This window comes from Mesoplodon densirostris, chromosome 1, assembly GCF_025265405.1.
Source record: "Mesoplodon densirostris isolate mMesDen1 chromosome 1, mMesDen1 primary haplotype, whole genome shotgun sequence".
NCBI classification, from domain to species: domain Eukaryota; kingdom Metazoa; phylum Chordata; class Mammalia; order Artiodactyla; family Ziphiidae; genus Mesoplodon; species Mesoplodon densirostris.
This window is the reverse complement of record NC_082661.1, coordinates 24,037,557-24,058,400: the sequence shown is the minus strand read 5'-3', so window position 1 is coordinate 24,058,400 and position 20,844 is coordinate 24,037,557. Positions and strand designations below refer to the sequence as shown.

General features: G+C 37.2%; 1 non-coding gene across 1 annotated transcript; it reads left to right on the top strand.

Moving 5' to 3' along the window:
- The first annotated feature begins 2,312 nt into the window (after nt 1-2,312).
- LOC132501689 (small nucleolar RNA SNORA20) lies at nt 2,313-2,442 on the top strand. The gene has a single exon (XR_009534286.1). It is a non-coding gene; the product is annotated as a small nucleolar RNA SNORA20 (small nucleolar RNA).
- The last annotated feature ends 18,402 nt before the right edge of the window (nt 2,443-20,844 follow it).

Here is a 20,844-nt window from a genome sequence, read left to right as displayed (position 1 = left end):
ATCAATGTAGTACACCATATTAACAAAAGAAAAGTCAAAAACCACAAGATCATCTCAATAGATGCAGAAAACGCATGTGAAAAAATTCAACATCCATTCATGATAAAAATAATCTTACCAAAGTGGGTATAAAGGTACCATATCTCAACATAATAAAAGATATTTATGACAAAACCACAGCCAGTATAATACTCAACAGTAAAAAGCTGAAAGCCTTCCTGCTAAAATCTGGAACAAGACAAGGATGCCCACTCTCACCACTTTTCTTCCAAATAATATTAGAATTCCTAGCCACAGCAATCAGACAAGAAATAGAAATAAAATGTATCTGATTTGGAAGGGAAGAGGCAAAAGTGTCACTCTATGCAAATGACATGATACTATATATAGAAAACCCTAAGGACTCCACACAAAAACTACTAGATCTAATAAATGAATTCAACAAAGTAGCAGGATACAAGATTAACATTCAGAAATCAGTTGCATTTCTTTATACTAACAATGAAATATCAGAAAGGGAATGTAAAAAAATAATACCTTTTAAAATTGCACCAAAAAATAAATAAAATACCCAGGAATAAACCTGGCCAAGGAGGTGAATGAATCATATGCTGAGAACTATAAAACATTAATAAAGGAAATTAAAGAGGATTCAAAGAAATGGAAAAATATCCCATGCTCTTGGAATGGAAGAATTAATATTGTTAAAATGGCAATACTAACCAAAGCAATCTACAGATTAATGTGATCCCTATCAAATTACCCATGACATTTTTCACAGAACTAGAACAAATTTATATAGAACCATAAAAGACCCAGAACTGCAAAAGCAAACCTGAGCAACAAAGACAAAGCAGGAGGCATAACCCTCCCAGACTTCAGACAATATTACAAAGCTAGAGTAATCAAAACAGTGTGGTATTGGTACAAATACAGACATATGAATCAATGGAACAGAATAGAGAGCCCAAAAATAAATCCTCACACCTACAGTGAATTCATCTTGAACAAAGGAGGCAAGAATATAAAATGGGTAAAAGTCTCTTCAGCAAGTGGTACTGGAAAAGTTGGACAGCTGAATGTAAATCAGTGAAGTTAGAACACACCCTCACACTATGTACAAAAATAAGCTCAAAATGGTTTAAAGACTTAAACATAAGACATAACACCATAAAGCTCCTAGAAGAGATCATAGGCAAAACATCCTCTGACATAAATTGTACCAATGTTTTCTTAGGTCAGACTCCCACGGCAATAGAAATAAAAACAAAAGTAAACAAATGGGTCCTAATTAAACTTACAAGCTTTTGCACAGCAAAGGAAACCTAAAAAAATGAAAAGACAACATATGGAAGGGGAGAAAATATTTTTAAACCATGCGAATGACAAGGGCTTGATGTCCAAAATATACAAACAGCTCATACAACTCAACAACAAAAAAACAAACAACCCAATTGAAAAATGGGCAGAAGACTTTAATAGACATTTTTCCAAAGAAGGCATACAGATGGCCAGTAGGCGTATGAAAAGATGCTCAACATCACTAATTATTAGAGAAATGCAAATCGAAACTACAATGAGGTACCACCTCACGCCAGTCAGAATGGATATCATTTAAAAAGTCTACAAATAACAAATACTGGAGAGGGTGTGGAGAAAAGGGAACCCTCCTACACTGTTGGTGGGAATGTAAATTGATACAGCCACTATGGAGAACAGTACAGAAGTTCCTCAGGAAACTAAGAATAGAATTACCATATGATCCAGCAATCCCACTCCTGGGCATATACCCAGACAAAACTATAATTCAAAAAGATACATGCACACTAGCGTTCATAGCATCACTATTCACAATAGCCAAATCATGGAAACAACCTAAATGTCCATCAACAGATGAATGGATAAAGAAGATGTGGTACATATATACAATGGAATACTATTCAGCCATAAAAAAGCAAAATAATGTCATTTGCAGCAACATGGATGCAACTAGAGATTATCATACTAAGTGAAGTAAGTCAGAAAGAGAAAGACAAATGCCATATGATATCACTTATATGTGGAATCTAAAATATGGCACAAATGAACCTATCTACAAAACAGAAACAGACTCACAGACATAGAAATCAGACTTGTGGTGGCCAAGGGGGAGGGGTGAAGAGAGAGGGATGGACTGGGAGTTTGGGGTTGGTAGGTGCAAACTATTACATTTAGAATGGATAAAAAACAAGGTCCTACTGTATAGCACAGGTAAGTATATCCAATCTCCTGGGATAAACCATAATAGAAAAGACTATTTTAAAAAGAATATACTTCCCATTTATTTGCTACTATAATCTTTCAATGATATAAGCAGTTATATGCATGGGATAAGATAGTGTTGGGCCATTGTAAATTGAGGTGAAGTAACCATATCATCTCTTCTCCATGGTCTAGACATTGTTTCCATGTCTAAATGTCCTATGTAAGTAGGCTTTAATCAAGGTACTTAGAGTGAATTTCTACATGGACTTATTAAAGCATCGATTTAAGAATTTCACTGTTTTTTAAATAACACTAAGTCTCATAACTCTGCATCAATCATCTTATGTATGTATATATGTGTAAAACTGAGTCACTTTGCTGTACAGCAGAGATTTGCACACCATTGTAAATCAACTATACTTCAATAAAGAAAAATAAATAAGTGTAACTTATTAGCAAAAATAATATAGTAATATCTGGAAAATTAGAAGTAAGTAGATTGGTTCAACTTTTTCCTGTAGTCAGTTTCACTGGGAAATTTTTTAAAATTATGTTTTTGTTTGCTGAATAAAGGCTTATAAAACAACAACAAAAACCACAATTTTATATGGTTGTTTGGATATTAAACCAGACAATGTAGTTGGAGAGTTTAGCATCCTATAATTGACCTTGTCTTTATTTAATATTTTGATACTTTTTCCAAATGGGATTTTTCTATTAATTTTGATTTTTAAAATACTGCTTTAAAATATCTATCTTGGTGGCTGAGTTTTTTTGTATCTTCTTCAATTTCACTTCTGAAGTGAGTTACACACTTGCCTCACCCTAGTCTCAGTCCTGCCTTACCTGACATATTTAGGACACTAAATAAATATTATGCATTATATTTTTTTTGGCTGTGGTTACATTATATTACTAAGTTCTCTCTCTCTCTTTCTCTATGTTTTGATCCATCTCTCTCTGTTTCCCTTTCCCCTCCTTCATATACACACATGCATACACATACACCCAAAAAGCTACTACTACAGTTGCACAGTTGTTTCTTGATATAGAGCTTAGTTTCTGGGGGGAAAAAAAAAATTCATCATACATAGCCTTTCCATTTTTAATTACTCCCTATCACAACACACAGCACATGTTGGCTTATAAAGGATCCAATGCTGGAATTGCTGTGTAACGAGGCTTTACCTGTCACTAACATGTGCTGTTGCTATAAGCAACTTTTCCATCTAATCTGGTCAGCTATTTCAACAATACTAGGATCGGGCCTCAGGAAACAGGGGCAGATTTAGAGCTCTGCATTATCTCCTATAGTGCCCAGCATGAGAAAGTAGCCAAGGAAAGCTTTCTCTGTCTCTGTTGGCACTCTTGAAGGTCACTGACAAGATTACGGGGGATATGCTTTAGGAAAGGAGCTATAAACAACATCCCTCTGCATCGAACAAATGTACTGACAGTTAAGCAAATGTCTGTCTACATATTATCATGGATTTGTACTAATTTTTCTTACATGTTTTAAAAAATCTTAATAATTAATAGCAATACATTATTTCAGCGGCTATGAGGTTTAACCTTCATTCTCCATTACAATTGCATGCTAATGTTTTTGACATGTGCCATACCTAACTCTTGCTAAGTATAGTCATTACAAAGAAGACAGAGAGGTTGGGAAATGGGAGGAGAAAGCACGAGGAGAGGGACGGGGAGGAAAAAGAGAGGCATGTGGAGGCAGAGGTAGGTGCTTATAAATAACAGAGCACATGAAAATCAATTTTGATCTTACAGAGAACAAATCTAAAATAAATCTGGAAGTATTATAGTCAAGATTGTAACAAAAATTAGATGTGAAAGCCACACTTCAATTCCAGTGATCATTTGTGAATTTTTCATACTTCCAGCCAACAAAAGGTTGTTCACTGATTAATCACAGAATCTGAATCCTGCTTGAGATCTGATATTAAAAAAAAATAAGTCTGGGAAGATTTAGGATTAAGGCAAACAAAAGACATGTGGAATCATTTTCAGTAAACGACCTTCTGTAGAGCAAGAATCAGGAACTGTGTATATGCTGGCAAAACACCCTAATCATCTTAAACTAGGCGCTGTCTTGAGAGTGGAAGGAATTTATGAAGTCCCTCACTGGATGCTGTAAAGACATCTCTATTATCAGGTTCTATAGAATTGGAGAGTACCAGTGGGAAGAGGGGGGGAGTCTTTCATGAACAATTAAACAGTCAAAGGAAATAAAATGAAGATGAGCTGCCAGAAAACCCAGGACAGTCATATTATGGGAACAATAAAATCAACTTGATATAAAATCCTTAGAACTAGTTGCCAGATAAGCAGGGGGAAGAATTAATGCAATTGTTTTAGTTACTGACTTTCTCTAGACTTTGCATATGGGCAGTCTCCCTTAGGACCATTCTCTCTTCTTGTTATGTAGTCTATTCAGAATGGAACTCTCTTGTTCAGGGTACTCTGATTCTCTCTAAAATGAATGAGATTTCAGATTTCACTGGTGAAGTGAATATTTCCAGTTTCATCCTAAACACTAGGTTGATTTTAAGTTACAGGAGGCGGGCCAAAGGGAAATTTGTTGTGGCTAGAAAGCTATGTTTTCATTTTATATTTGCCATCCATAATTTGTATTTATCTTCCCTGACCCCAAAGTGACATACTGTGCTCTATTTACAAGCTAATAACAAAACCATTACAGGCATCCTGTGTTCTAGCAGACTGTTAGTATAAAATAATTGTCTATAGATAGAATAAAATCTTAGATACACATTTTAACAGAAAATTCATTCTAACAATTTGAGTTTTGGAGAGTCTTAACATACACAGCATTTTTAGATTGAATGTTCTAATCAAAGAAACAACTGGCCAAAGTTACGATAGGTTAATTTTTTTTAATATTGGGAGGTATTACATTTTACAGTAAATTAAGCATTTTATATAGTCTACATTCTTGGGATACTTTGTTACTAATGCTTATGAAATTTAGAACCTCTCCAAACTTACCAGTAAATAATCTTGAAGGAAATATCCAAGCATACCCCACCTCTTGGTTATTGGTTAGCATTTAATAGAAAGAGAACCATTAATGGCTCATTTTTAGGCTTCCAATAAAATGTATCTAATTAGATAGTTACTGAATCTAGTGCCCAGCTATCAGTAAGACAATTAGGAGCCATCTCTGCATTTGTCATTTGAGAAAGAATGAACATTACTTTGTACGTTCATTTTTTTTTGTTTGGTTTTGAGTGAACTCAGAGTCCTATTTAGAAATTTAGGGGAAGACCTAAGTTCATTCTTTTTAATATTTACAAAAAAAAAGCAGTCAGTGCAGCGACAATACAAGCTTCAGGATTAGACACAAAATACTGTGGGTCTGATATCAGGAAGTAATTCCCCAGCCATCTGGAGAGTGAATAATTCTGAGACCTGTTGTAAACTATACTCCACTGCTTGCAGAGACAGACGCTGACTGTACAACAGTTTTTCTTGATCTGGGTTCACAAACATGTTCTTGGGGATCAAAGGCATCGTTTCCCTTTTAAAAGGTATTCAGGGTCCACTGGCATTTGGATAGCACTGTGATGGAATAATTCCAGAAAGACACAAAACTTAAGACCTGTTATTATTTGTTTTCCTGTAGTCTCTGAGATCTTCCAGTGAAAGTGAAAATGGATAGTTAAAACAATATCCCCATATTCATTCTTGGAACCATTTGCTCAGATCCCAGAGGATTTTTTTTTATATCAAAAGAGAGAGCCTGTGTATTGCTGGAATGGGCTTGAGGGTAGGGAGGAAGGCAACATGCAAGGGGTTTAGAGTATTTTCTTACATCTATCTAAGAGGCTGTGTCTGAGCTGCTCTGCTCCACAGACCCACGCTTACCAAGGTTATACACAGAGAGCAATGCAGTAACACAGGAAGCAATGTTTATCAGAGCTTACTTACATGTGGAGCTGTGTGTCATGGCTTAACTAAAAGGAACAAAGTAGCCTGAAACTCTGTAGGACATATTGGAACACTGGGTCTAACATATCTTAGAAGATGGGGGCTGGGGAGAGAACAAAAAATGAACCAACAGGATTAGCCAACAAAGGCCAACCTAGAAAATGAGCCAGGAACCATTTAAAATTTTCTTCCCCCAAATTTCAGGGTCCTTGGTGCTGTCAACCAAGAACTTCAGTCAGACCCTCAGAATGGGAGAAAATATTTGCAAACGCAGCAACTGACAATGGATTAATCTCCAAAATATACAAGCAGCTCATGCAGTTCAATATCAAAACAACAAACAACCCAATCCAAAAATGGGCAAAAGACCTAAAGAGATATTTCTCCAAAGAAGATATACAAATTGCCAATGAACACATGAAAGGATGCTCAACATCACTAATCATTAGAGAAATGCAAATCAAAACTACAATGAGGGGGCTTCCCTGGTGGCGCAGTGGTTGAGAGTCCGCCTGCCGATGCAGGGGACACAGGTTCGTGCCCCGGTCTGGGAGGATCCCACATGCCGCAGAGCGGCTGGGCCCGTGAGCCATGGCCTCTGGGCCTGCGCGTCTGGAGCCTGTGCTCCGCAATGGGAGAGGCCACAACAGTGAGAGACCCGCGTATCACAAAAAACAAACAAACAAACAAACAAACAAACAAAAACTACAATGAGGTATCACCTCACACCAGTCAGAATGGCCATCATCAAAAAATCTACAAACAATAAATTCTGGAGAGGGTGTGGAGAAAAAGGAACCCTCTTGCCCTGTTAGTGGGAATGTAAATTGATACAGCCACTATGAAGAACAGTACGGAGGTTCCTTAAAAAACTAAAAATAGAACTACCATACGACACAGCAATCCCACTACTGGGCATATACCCTGAGAAAACCATAATTCAAAAAGAGTCATGTACCACAATGTTCATTGCAGCACTATTTACAATAGCCAGGACATGGAAGCAACCTAAGTGTCCATCGACAGATGAATGGATAAAGAAGATGTGGCACATATATACAGTGGATTATTACTCAGCCATAAAAATAAATGAAATTGAGTTATTTGTAGTGAGGTGGATGGACCTCGGGTCTGTCATATAGGGTGAAGTAAGTGAGAAAGAGAAAAACAAATACCATATGCTAACACATATATATGGAATCTAAAAAAAAAAAAAAGTTCTGAAGAACCAAGGGGCAGGATAGGAATAAAGACACAGATGTAGAGAATGGACATGGGGACATGGGGACATGGGGAGGGGGAAGGGTAAGCTGGGACGAAGTGAGAGAGTGACATGGACATATATACACTACCAAATGTAAAATAGATAGCTAGTGGGAAGCAGCCACATAGCACAGGGAGATCAGCTCAGTGCTTTGTGACCACCTAGAGGGGTGGGATAGGGAGGGTGGGAGGGAGGGGATATGGGGATATATGTATACGCATAGCTGATTCACTTTGTTATACAGCAGCAACTAACACAACGTTGTAAAGGAATTATACTCCAATAAAGTTGTAAAATTTTTTTAATTAAAAAAAAATAACTTCAGGCAATTTGAAAATGATGGGAAATTAATCTCTCCAAAACACAGTTCAGAGTACATCACTGCTTTGCTCAGAAATCTTTAATGCTGTACCCTCTGTCATTTGGCTATTATTCTAAAATATTTACTTGGCCTGGTATTCAAAGCCTTGAACAAACTGTTCCAAACTACATTTTCACTCTTATTTTTCTTCTCTTTACCTACACTATAAGTTTCAGTCTTACTATTCTTTTTGCAGTCTTCAGTTTTTCACTGTTTCTTTATCTATATTGCATTTTTTGCTTATAATATCCAATTCTGCTCTTCCTTGTCATATGTCCTAACCAGACCCAGCCTAAATGCCACCTCTTCCACCACGTAACTCCACAAAAATTCCCCCCAGCAGGAAGCGCTTTCTCTTCCTTTGCTGCTTCTCTTTTCTTTATACATTCAAGGAGAGTCCACATGATGAGAAAGACACACATAGGCATTAAAGTGAACTGGGGTGGAGCAGACTGAACGGGGTACTAAGTGTGTAATCTTTGACATTTTCATCTTGCTTCACTTCCATTTCCTCATCTCTACAATGGGAACAAGGGGAAATTCCAAACTTACAAAGTTATTGTGAGGACTGAGGGCAGTAACATGGTAGCGTGACAGCCTAGTGCTTTCCCTGCATTCATCCCCTTTTCCCTTCCCATGTAAACCCTCCTTCTGGAAGAGAGCCGATAAAGCTTTTCCCATGTGGATTCAGCTCCTCTCCGTGTTAAATCTCTGTCCCCATCCCTTGTTCCAAGCCAGGATTCTCCAAAGCCTGGTCCTAAATCAGATCCATGACCCCTCCATTGCCTTCCTCCAAATCTATGTATCATCCTGCATGCCCTGTTTCCCAGGGTTGTGACAAAAATAGAATCACAGATTATTAGTCAACTGACAGATAAGGAAATTGAGGCCCAGAGAGGAAAAGTAACCTGTTGAAGAACATACAGTGAGTACAATCGTAAACCACTGAATATTCACTCCTTGAAATCAAAGACCTTGTATTTTCTTATTGAGGACTACATCTTTCAGAGCTGGCACACTGCTTAGTGCATTTCAGATACTAAATAAATGTTGCTAAATAAATGAGTGTGGGAAGGAAGGAGTTCAGATGCCTTGGCTTATAATTTGGTATAGTTAATATTGCATTATGACATTAGACTTCTCAATAGTTTTTCCTGATTGTATTATTTTCTCTGGGCTTCTCTGGAGAGATGAGGGCAGGGCTTGGCACCATTCTTAAGAAAGCCTTTCAGTCATGAAGTCTGCTCTCTTGGAGGGCCTCCTCACAATACCAACGTTCTGACATGCTTACATTTCTATTGGTCATACATCAGTGGGTTTAATTAACTTTTCAAAATGGCATTAAATTTTGCTTCCCCAGGACAGAGTGTAGACGCTGGCGGTCCACCGCAAAATCAATGTCTGTGTCTGGATATTTTACAAAATATATAGCCCTTAACTTTGTCTTTCAGTGAGTGATGCAAATGACTTCCTTTAGGTCTTTAATCATCTCAGGCTGATAGCACCTCTAAATCTAGCCATTTCTGAAGCTCTCCTAACTAAAGAAACTGATTAAGCAAAGAATGTTGCCCCATGGTGAAGAGGCAAAATCTTTACATTAAAAAGACAAAATATAATAGCTGTATATGGATGGCATACCAATTATTTAGTGGAAATTACATACCAAATGTTTTGTTATCAATGTTTCAAATTTGTAATGCAAACATTTATTATCTTGATAGCACCTTTTCTCCCAAGCAAGGTGGGAAACCTCCCCAAAGGATTTCCTAGCCATATGTGGGGATCCAGAAGAGGATGCTTTCAATGTGCCTATAAATCTTTCCATCATCTCCAGTCACCAGGAGGAATCTGCCCTTCTGTTCTTCCTCCCATCTTCAAAATTCGAATTGCTTATGTGGCTGCGTGGAGAGGCCTCACAGCTGCTTCTACTAATCATGAGAAAACCAATGTCTGGGCCAAGAGTGGTATATTTTTATATCCCCAGAGTTTTCAGTCCCAGTGTCACCAGGTCAATACTAGGTCCCATGCAGACAATGCAAAAGTTGCCCCATCATGCATGAACATGATCAACCTAATACTCAGGAAAGCCCTGTCTAATAGCTCTTGTGTTAACTCCACTCTACAGATGACTGAACCGGAGCCCATGGAGGTAAAGAAACTTTCCAAAGTCACAAAGTGAATAAAGTGTTAGAACCTAGATACTACCCCGAAGTGATTGGTATATTGCACATGGTATGTTGTAAATAGTATTACTGGGTTAAAATCATCTTCAAACTTAAGTCACATTCCTGATGAAACATCACATGTGCAGGTATACTCACATTTATACATCTAATATATATATTTTTTTCACTGCAAGTATAAACAACAAATTTGAACTTTAATTAATTGGATTCTGGGTTAATGAAGTAGGAGAGAAAGAAAAAGAGAAGGGAGGAGAGAGACTGACTCACATAGAGAGAGAGAAGAGTAATTAGCAGTAATTTTAACTAAGTTGATAGAATGTCTTCTTGAATCTTTTGGAATCAGAGTCATACAACAGAAAGAGCCCTGAACATGTGGCCAAAAGACCAGAGTAGTAACCCCAGCTCTAGGTCACTGTTGTTTAAACCTGGACAAGCCAAAACTTCTTTGGACTTCAGCTTTTTCATCTGTAATTGAAAGCGGGGGGGGGGGGGGGTCATAGCCTTTCTCAGATTCTTTATTTCTCTGGTATTGTGTGATCCTACAGGTAATAGAATCAGTAAAATACATAGATATTTATAATATACACATGCATACACATATATATCTTATTTTTTTAATTGACATTTCAAACTGCTTCCTGGTGGGGGAATATGGGTAGTTTCTTGCAAAACTCCTCCTACCCATTTGAAAGACAGAATTTGGTGCTTAAAAACAGTTGTAAGGGGCAGAGTAGCACACGTCAGGGAGGTACCTCTGGCTTGTTAAGTTTAAGAATATTCTGATGTAGTTAGAACCCTGAGTTTAGCAAGTTGCTGCTTCTGCTGAGTCTTAAAGGCCTCTCACCATCACAATTCTGAAAACTGAAAATGCAACACTAGTGCAAGGTGGCCAGCTACTGCCAACAAGTCCAGTGGCTCCTACAGCAGGATGAGGACTTCTGTCTGAACTACTCACACCTGGATTCCAGATTTGCACATGTTCTTCTAACTGCAGCACGTGATTCATATTCACACCTACTTGTGAGGGAATCTGGGAAATGTGGTTTCATATTTTCCAGCCTCTTCAAAGACAAAATAGATAGAAAGGAGGCTGAAAGACCCAATACAAACTCCCCACCGCTCATGGCAACTAAGTTCAACAATCGCGGCATAATATGAACATCGCTGTAAACCAGAAACTAACACAACACTGTAAATCAACTCTACTTCAATCAATCAGTCAATCAAGAACTTCAGGAAGCTTGCATATGGCTTGGAGGAAAAGCATGTGTGTATATATGTATACATACACACACACACACACACTCAAGCTAGAAAGAGCTAGGTAAAAGAGACATTAGCATTTAGGGCATTCACAGAATCTGCAGGAGGCACTTTTTGACTGGGAGAAGTTAGCGTCTAAGATAAATGAATGTGATGATATATGGAAGCAAGTACATATTTTATAAGGCTTTTCATCCTCTGGAGTCACATAATCGGATTTCGGTGACTGTAGGAAAATAGGGCTGACCTTCCCCTTGCGAGTCAGTTGTTATATGTTTTCCTGGTATTCATTTGACCACACCTTTGGTCAACTGTAATTTGCCTAGTTGCAGCAAGATAAATGTTAAGATCTCAGTTTGGTTTTATTTAGAGTCTACTCCCCTTCCTCCTGTCTTCTGCCTCTCCTCCAGGCTATACAGATCCTAGTGTTTCCTTGTTTCTGGAATTTTACCAGTGTAAAGCAAAAGCTTCATCATGAAGTGCTTCTTTCCATTTTTTAGTAAAAGTTTACACTCAGGGAAGAGAGCATTCCTGGTGGAGTGGAGAGGAAGGCTGAGAGTCTTTGTGCTTGCAGGTTATACGTGGGAAAAACAGAGATGTTTTCCCCAGACCAAGTAGGAGGTAAAGGTCTCTGGGTTTCACAGGCAACAGGAACAACATGGTCTCCATTTCTGGACATCACTCCAGCGTAATGGTGAAACATCTAGAGGGTGGAGTTTGGCAAATTTAGGGAGACTGTTCCCTGTCTCTTGGCTCTTGCCAACATAAGAAAGAATCACATGCCAGCATGTGGCATGGAATCCAAGAGGCAGCATTCTTCCAGAAAGCATGTGGCCTCGAACAACATGGTCTGCAGCAACAACCATGCCAGACCGGAGGGTAGACTTGCTGGATTTTCCTAGAGGCACGTGAACCTTCCACGAACGACTGGGAGAGAATTCCCTACCCATGTTCTCTTGCATGCTTGAGTTTGGGAACTAAGTCACATCTACCACATACGTTTCTCCAATAAAAGTAAATATTGATTTGCAGCTCTGTAAAGGAGAAAAACATATCTGCGAAGGGAATTGATTGGACTTAGAAACAAGGAAAATAGAATCATGCTGACAGATTTATCTCCAGCTGTTGCCCAGCAGTGTACCCTGAAACTGGCCACTTCAGGAAGCATCTCATTTTACCTCTGACCAGTTGTCAGACATCATTTCGTTTCCACAAAAAACAGTAAACTTTTATCTGCTACTGTAGAGTTTCCCTGAAGCCATTCTGCTTTAATCAGAACCATAGAATAGGGAGAGATGTCAGAGGATGATTTGAATCTATGTAGTTCAGCCTGCCCAATGCACAGAGGCATGATTTGAAGTAACAATCCCGTTTCAGAAGTGTATAAACAGTTCTGAATCACTGACATGAAAAGTTTTTTAAAAATTCTGTTGGATTTTTGACATTTTCCTCTGAACGTAAAATACTCCAGAAACATACTATGTGCCGTTTACTCCCCAGTTTAAAAAAAAAAAGTCACCTTATGAATTTCACACTATGAGGTGGTATCTGAATTCATTTTCTACATCAAAGGACTGTCTGGGGAATGCATATTAGATTGAAGAGACCTCAAACAGTATTAGCTTTGATAACTATAAGTTCCTGTGACTTTTGAAAGGAAAAGAATTTTGAAAGGAAACAAATACATTTAAGATAAATTACTAATAATTATTTCCAATTGTAAATGTTGAATATTTTAATAAGGTTTAATAAACCTGCTGAAGGCTACTTTTAAAACAACATAGTAACTAGCTCCACCAATCAGCCAAACTTTTCAATTTAATTTTAGACATATTTAAAAAAAAATATTGTCCTAACTTCTCATGATTTAGTACCATGTCTCAGACTAAAAATTTTAGGGGCAGTCTCAATGATAGATTCAAAAGTAACTTAGAGAAAGAAAAATATTTACAGAAAAAATAATTTATCTCAAATATTTTAGAGAAAAATAACAGTGGTATATTCCAGGTAAACATGTTAGAAGACCCAAAAAGTAACTTCAATAGTAATGAAAACAGACATGGCAAAGACGACTTAAAGAATTCAAATAATGCTGTTTTATGGCATGTGTGAAAAGGCTAATTATGTTATTTTAAACATGCATTGGTAACTGAATTAATTAATTAATTAATAGACATCTCTTTTATGTACAACTAGAAGACTTTAAATATTAGAGCTTGCAAACAAAATAAAGACTTTTTAAAGAATATGCTCCGTTGTGGAAAACCTTTCATGTGATATTATTTTACATGTACAGTTGTTGAATTTCTGATTCAAGGCAGTTTTCATATCCTCGAATGCTTGTTTGAGCGTATTTAATTCTGTTTGGACTTTTATTGATATTTGCAGTTTCCTTCTGCTTCCTGTTTTTTCTGGAGAATTATCTGCAGTTGATGTGTTTGGAATTTGGTTTTCTGAATTTTCAATAGATCTGTATGGATTTGTTAATGTTGTGAATTTTTGTGGTGTTGTATTTTCTAAGATTCTTAAAGATACTTTATTCCATCTGTGTAGACACTGGAATAGACTTTCCTGTTGTTCTGGTGGTGGGGGTGGAGTTAAGTCCTTACATTTCTGTGGCTTGCAGACCCGCAATTTTATTTTGAAACCCTATATTTTGCCCTTTTGCTTGTCTTCCCCTAGTTGTCAAAAGGTGTTAGAAGCTATGCCTATCAAACTGCCCTTTAAATCATGCATATTTCTAGGTCTTTTCGTGTAGTCCATGCTCTGATCTACCAAGAAACGCTTTTAGGATTTTTATACTAGTGTTATACTAGTTATACTAGTTATACTAGTGTTTTCATAGTAAGCTTAAGCTTTCTCTTCTCCACTATTATTCTCCATACATCTTTGCTTGTCACAAAGCTTTAAGCGGGGGGGGGGGGGAGTAGAGTGGGAGGATGAGCAATTACAGCTGGAATCTGGCTATTTCTTCTTCTTACTTATTGTGAAAATTGGACATTCTTGACTTTAAATTATGAAGAGGGCATGATGTATATACCATGATATATATAAATGATATATCATGAGATATGTGTACAGATATATATCTACATCTGTATCTGTTCTCAATGGTCTGTATTGTTTGATAGGAAATACTGAGAGACAGAAGGGCAGGTAGGTAACTGCCTTTGTCTTCAGCTGTCTAGACAGTTGTTTTTTTTTTAAGTATTCATTATCTTTCTTTTCCTTTACCTTCTTTCTAATCTTTGTCTCTTTCTCCTTCCTAACTTCCTCCTTCACTCTATATTATGAAATTAAAATATAAGCCCTCATGTTTATGACAGAACTCTTTATCCTTGGATTCTTCTTTTCAAAACAGCTGAACAAAGCAATTGTGCCATGAAAAACAACAGTAGTGTTTCATAACCATGTGGCCTTCATTTTCTACCCTCAAGAGAGAAGAGAATAGAAATCAGCCTGATGTATGATTTAACTTTTTTTTTAATGAAGAAGGAACATCATGGCACCAACTCTTATTTAACTTCTTTAAATTCAGAAGTATGTGTTTAATTGTGTACTTTGAATCAAAGAACACAAGGTAACCAGATATGTTGTATTTTACATATTTTTTCACTTGTTTAGATTATTTGCATTATACAGCCAAAACATCAAGCCATTTAATGGAATTATTTTTCTCACTTCAATATGTGGTTCATTTCTTTTAGAGTATTTATAGTTCCTATAAGTTTTTCAAAAATCTCTAGTCAGAAATAAAAGAAAATATTTAGACATTTTACAAATTATAAACTTCACTTTTTCAGTCTATGTTTATTGTATAGTATGATCCTTGCAAATGGTGTCTGTTTTGTGGTTCATTGTCTTTTGACTTTTCCATGTTTATCTGACACATAATAAATCCAATTGTCATATCAGGGTATGATTGGGGACAATTCCTAAGCCACTGTAATCATCAGGGTGACACTGGTATTGAAGGACCCATGCACAAAAATTGTAAAGAGCGGCCTCAGCAAAGAACTGTTCAGAGTTCCCAAGTGATAAGGCTAGAATTTAGGCAAACACAGCTAAGGAAGGATAGAGAGCAAGTCAGGAGATGGGGATGGACAGACGGGAGAGGTGCTTGGAGGCAAGAATGATCAAGATTCCTCAAGGAGATCATAAATTCACATGGCCACCAGTCTAGCCCAAAGATTCTTTTGTTTCTAATAGAACCCTATTTTTAGACAAAGTTGGCAAATATGTTTCAACTTTCATGCTAACTCTAATCAATGGAACTTTTATGAGTGGAGAGACAATACATCCCATTTTGCCTAGGATGTTCTCATTTCATCCTTTTACTCAAGCATTTATTAATAGCTCTCACTGTGACTCTCAGAAGAGCCCTAGCTTCAACAAGCAATTATGCTGTCACCTCACCTGTGAGAAAGATCCTAAGTTCTCCTAAAGCTCTGTAAGAATGTTTTTGATTGATTTGTGATGTCTCCCCAGGGCTAAGAGTAGTTTAAAAAGCTGGGAGGTTTGGCAGCATAGCATATGTACCTCGTGTTGGCCATGTCTAAGTTAATCAATGAGCCCGACCCAAATACTTTGTTTAATCAAAAGAATAAGAAGAATAAAGGAAGTCAGCAAATGGGAGTGTACAACTTGACAACATATTCTATATTGGCACATGTAAAAAATATAAAAGGTGGGCTTCCCTGGTGGCGCAGTGGTTGAGAGTCCACCTGCCGATGCAGGGGACACAGGTTCGTGCCCAGGTCCGGGAAGATCCCACATGCCACGGAGCAGCTGGGCCCGTGAGCCATGGCCACTGAGCCTGCGCGTCCGGAGCCTGTGCTCCGCAAAGGGAGAAACCACAACAATGAGAGGCCCGCGTACAGCAATGAATGAATGAATGAATAAATAAATAAATAAATAAAAGGGAATGGTGATGTTAGTAAGAATAAGTGCTTATTAAAATTTTAATATCATTTTCTGATTTCATCAGTTGGTAGATGAACATTGTTCACATTGTATCATAGTTGAAATCAAGAACCATCTTACAATTGAAGAACTATTGTCATTTAATTACCAGCACATTTTTTCTTAGTGTTACATAAAATAGTCACACATTGTACCTTCCCTGATTTACTTGCTCTTTCAAAGGCCACCACCCTCTTCTTAAGAGCTGTGCCCTCCAGTTGCAAGTACCTAGAAATTTACTTCTCCCTGGAGTGACCCATATGGAATAATTCTTAAGTGAATCTACACTCTTGAGTTTTTCTGCAGGACTTTTTCTGAGATCACACCCTTACTAGGTTTTCTCCCTGTAGTGGGCAGAATAATAACCCCTCAAAATGTTCATATCCTAATACCCAGAATAAACTGTGAATAAGTTATGTCACATGAAAAAGGGAAATTAAGGTTGTAGATGGGAATAAGGTTGTTACATTGTTAATGAAATGATCTTAAATAGGGAGATTATAGTAGATGACCAGACTAGGCCTATTATAATCACAAGCATTATAATCACAGCTTATAATCACAAGCTGGAAAGTGAAGAAAATGCATTCTTTTCTACAGCCTCCAGACGGGAACACAGTCCTACCAACACTGATTTCAGGTTAGTGAGACCTGCGTTGTGATTCTGAAAAAGAAAACTGGAAGACTAAAAAAAATTGTGTTGTTTTAAACCACTAAATTGGCAGTAATTTATTACAACAGCAATAGAAAATGAACACACTCTTCCTTCCTGTACTGCTTAAAACTTTTCAGTGGTTTATTGCACTTAGGCAAAATCTAACATGCTCAATTTGGCTTAGAAGGTTATGCACGATCTACCCTGTGCCCACATCTGTCAGCTTCCCCTTTCCTGCCTTTGCTCTGGCCTTCCTCAGATGCTCAGGAAAATCAATCTTTCTATTCACAGCTTTTGCATCTGCATTATCCTCTCCCTGGGACACTTTCCTCCTTCTTTTCTCTCGGCCACCTTCTACTCATCATTCAAGTCCTAGTTTAATATTCTTTTTTCCTTAGGGAAGACTATCATGTTTTCCAGACTTATAAGCATTTCACTAAACTTGGTAAAAATTTAAGTAAATAATCATTCTATGTGATTTATTCTTTCAAGTCTCTCTCCCCCTGCTAAATGGTAAATTCCGTGAGAGCACAAACATGTTCCTTGTTTGTTCCCAGGCCTATACAAAAACTGGCACAAAAATATTTCCTGATTGAATGATAACCTCTGTGAGGCAGACACAGATGAGACAAACTTGAGGATCAAAGAAGATAATAACTTGCCCCAAAATCACACAGCTGGTAAGGGGCAGATCTAGGATTCAAAGTAAGGGTTTTTTGTTGTTGTTGTTATTGTTGTCAAAGTATGAATGTTTACCAGAAAACACTCTATTATATTGCCTCTCATAGACTTAAAAAAAAACCAACTTCTGAGTATAATAAATATATGCTCAGAAGTATATAAAATATCCTGTAGGGCCAGGTATCTAGAAGACATTTAATATTCAAGCAGTGAATGCACAAAAAGGTAGTTGGAAAGCACAAATGCCTTTTAATCAAGTAGAAGCAACTGCTAATTCAACTTCTGATGGTTTCTCTGATTTGAAGATATTTTCTCAATATAAATAGTCACATCAACCATAGGTTGACCTGATTTTGCAGGCCCCATGCCCTACTGTGGTTTTATTAAGTGCTACTGAAAAAGTTAATTTCCCTCAATAAGTCAAGTTCAACTCCAGTCCCTGAAAACAAAGTTATCCTTCCTAACCATTAATAAATTGGCTGAATGTTAAATCACACCTTGATTTTGTCTCATTAATGTTCATTAAACAACCAAAAAAGGAAAGAAGTTGATTATGTCAGGCTCACAATTTTAAATTAAAATGGAAAGAAGCAGGAGTTTCTAATTTGCAAACACAGAGCTTCAGACAACAAACAGGTAAAGTTGACTGTGCATGCTGTGGGAAGAAAAAACTTAGTGGTTAATTAAAACTTTAGTCATTTAAAATGTCTCTACTGCAAACACAAATTGCTACTTTGCATCTTCCCATAAATCTCCAAACTCTATGAAATGTTTCATATGAAGAATCTTAAATATTGATGATGCATTTTGTTATTGTGCTTTGAATCATGGGCACTTGAACACTTTATAGAGGAAGGACAATAGTGGAAGAAGTACTGGCTGGGAATCAAAAAATATGGTTCTACTTCTGGCTTGTCTTTTTCCTCATTCATGGTGTGATTGGGAATACTATGTCACTAAATCTTCCTGTGCCTCAGTTTCTAGTAAAATGAAATAATACTTGATCTTGAAAAAGCTGTTGTGTGTTTTTTATTATTTGATTTACCTTTATTTTCTTATTTATACATATTGGCAATAGGGGTTTGGGCCTGTGTTAGAACAGGGTCCTCATTCAAGCCAATTCAACATCAAGAAAGAATATTCATAGACTAATTCACTTTGTCAACCTGACCCTTAAAAATTTGATTCTGATTCAAGGTGGCAGCCGGTCAACCGAATGGCTATCTAAAAACCACAGACGTTCTTTCATCCTTACTATCTGAACAGACAAAGGAAATATGCAAACTTTTCAATCCTTCAGCCAAGGAAAGATGGAAAAGTTATGATTCCCTGAAAAGTAACCACTTTTCTGAGCAAGACAAGTGAAAACACTTTTTTCCATGTGTTCATGGAAAAAAAAATGGTATAAAATTTGAATCCTATTTTAAATGCATTTGGAGAACTTGCTATTTAAGAAAGCCTTGCGGGCTTCCCTGGTGGCGCAGTAGTTGAGAGTCCGCCTGCCGATGCAGGGGACACGGGTTTGTGCCCCGGTCCGGGAAGATCCTACATGCCGCGGAGCGGCTAGGCCCGTGAGCCATGGCTGCTGAGCCTGCGCGTCCGGAGCCTGTGCTCCGCGGCGGGAGAAGCCACAACAGTGACAGGCCCGTGTACCGCCAAAAAAAAAAAAAAGAAAGCCTTGAAAAGAATACATAAAAATACAAAAATTTTGTACATATATCACATAACTGAGTTTACTTTTATCTGCACCTTATTTATGCCCTATTTCATTGTATTATTTTCCCTTCATTTCTTGTCACTACTACTGTTGCCCTCCTTCTAAAAAGGTATTCACACTAGTGTTTTTAATCTATGTCTCTCCAGTTTCCCTTCTCTGTACCTATTTAGACATGTGTATCCTTGAAAAATATATGGTATTAACATGTGTTTTTAATTTGCATAAATGGTGCTATAAATCTTACTCTTTTTTTTTTTTTTTTTTTTCTTTTTGCGGTATGCGGGCCTCTCACTGTTGTGGCCTCTCCCGTTGCGGAGCACAGGCTCCGGACGCGCAGGCCCAGCGGCCATGGCTCACGGGCCCAGCCGCTCCGCGGCATATGGGATCCTCCCAGACCGGGGCACGAACCCGTATCCCCTGCATCGGCAGGCGGACTCCCAACCACTGCGCCACCAGGGAGGCCCTATAAATCTTACTCTTGCTCCCTTTTCTTATTAACATGTTTCCAAGATGTAGCCTAATTGCAATAAATCTAGCTCTTTGTTTCTGACCCTGCATCATATTTTATTTTGTGCATATACCATATTTTATTTAATCATTTCCCTGGGAATGGACATGTAGGTTGCTTCTTACTAGTGACAGCCACCAGCAAAAAATAAAGGTTGTTATGAAAAATTTGTGCATGCCCTTTTACAAATTTATGCAGGCTTTTTTTTGGATATAAATCTTGGAATAAAATTCCTTGGTCTTCATGACATAAAAATATATCCTATATCCTAGGCATTGACACTCTCTTCTTCACAATGAACAGTTTAATCACCCACCAGCAGTGGACAAGGCTTTATAATAGTCTCAGCAGTACATTAATATATGCCAACTTTGTAATTTTGTGATTTTTTAATTAAGTTAAGAAAGTTATCTTTTGTTCAAAGTTGACTATTTTTACTATAAAGTCATATAGAACACTCATATTTCTGCACGTTTTGAGCTATTTATGTGCATCTCCTCCTTATATTCCATTATTAACTACAATTATATTTTTCTAGTGTTAAAACATGATTACATTTCTGGAATAGACTCATTGGTTCATGATGTATTTTTAAACATACTATTTGCTTCTGTTAGATTCATTTAATTCAGATTTTTTACATCTATATTTAATACTGAAATTGACCTATGATTTCTCTTCTTGTACTACCTTCAACTTGTTTGGGTATCAATAATAATTAATTTTATTAAAGTGACTGAATAACTTCCTTCATTATTCCATTTTGTTTTTTACTTTTTATAACCTCTTATATAAGATTTGGATTATCTGTTCTTGAAAAATTAGCAGAACTCGCTTTTAAACCAGACCTGAGCTTTTTGATGGAAATGGAGTTAGAATTTTCATTACTAATTTAAGTTTTTGTAGCTGGTAGTGTGTTATTCTTTTTTGTTTCATTTTTAGCCAATTTTGGCATTTATGTTTCTCAAAATGTATCAATTTTATCTAGATTTTCATGTTTGATATGTGAATTGCTAAAAGTATTCTTTTATTTTAAAAAT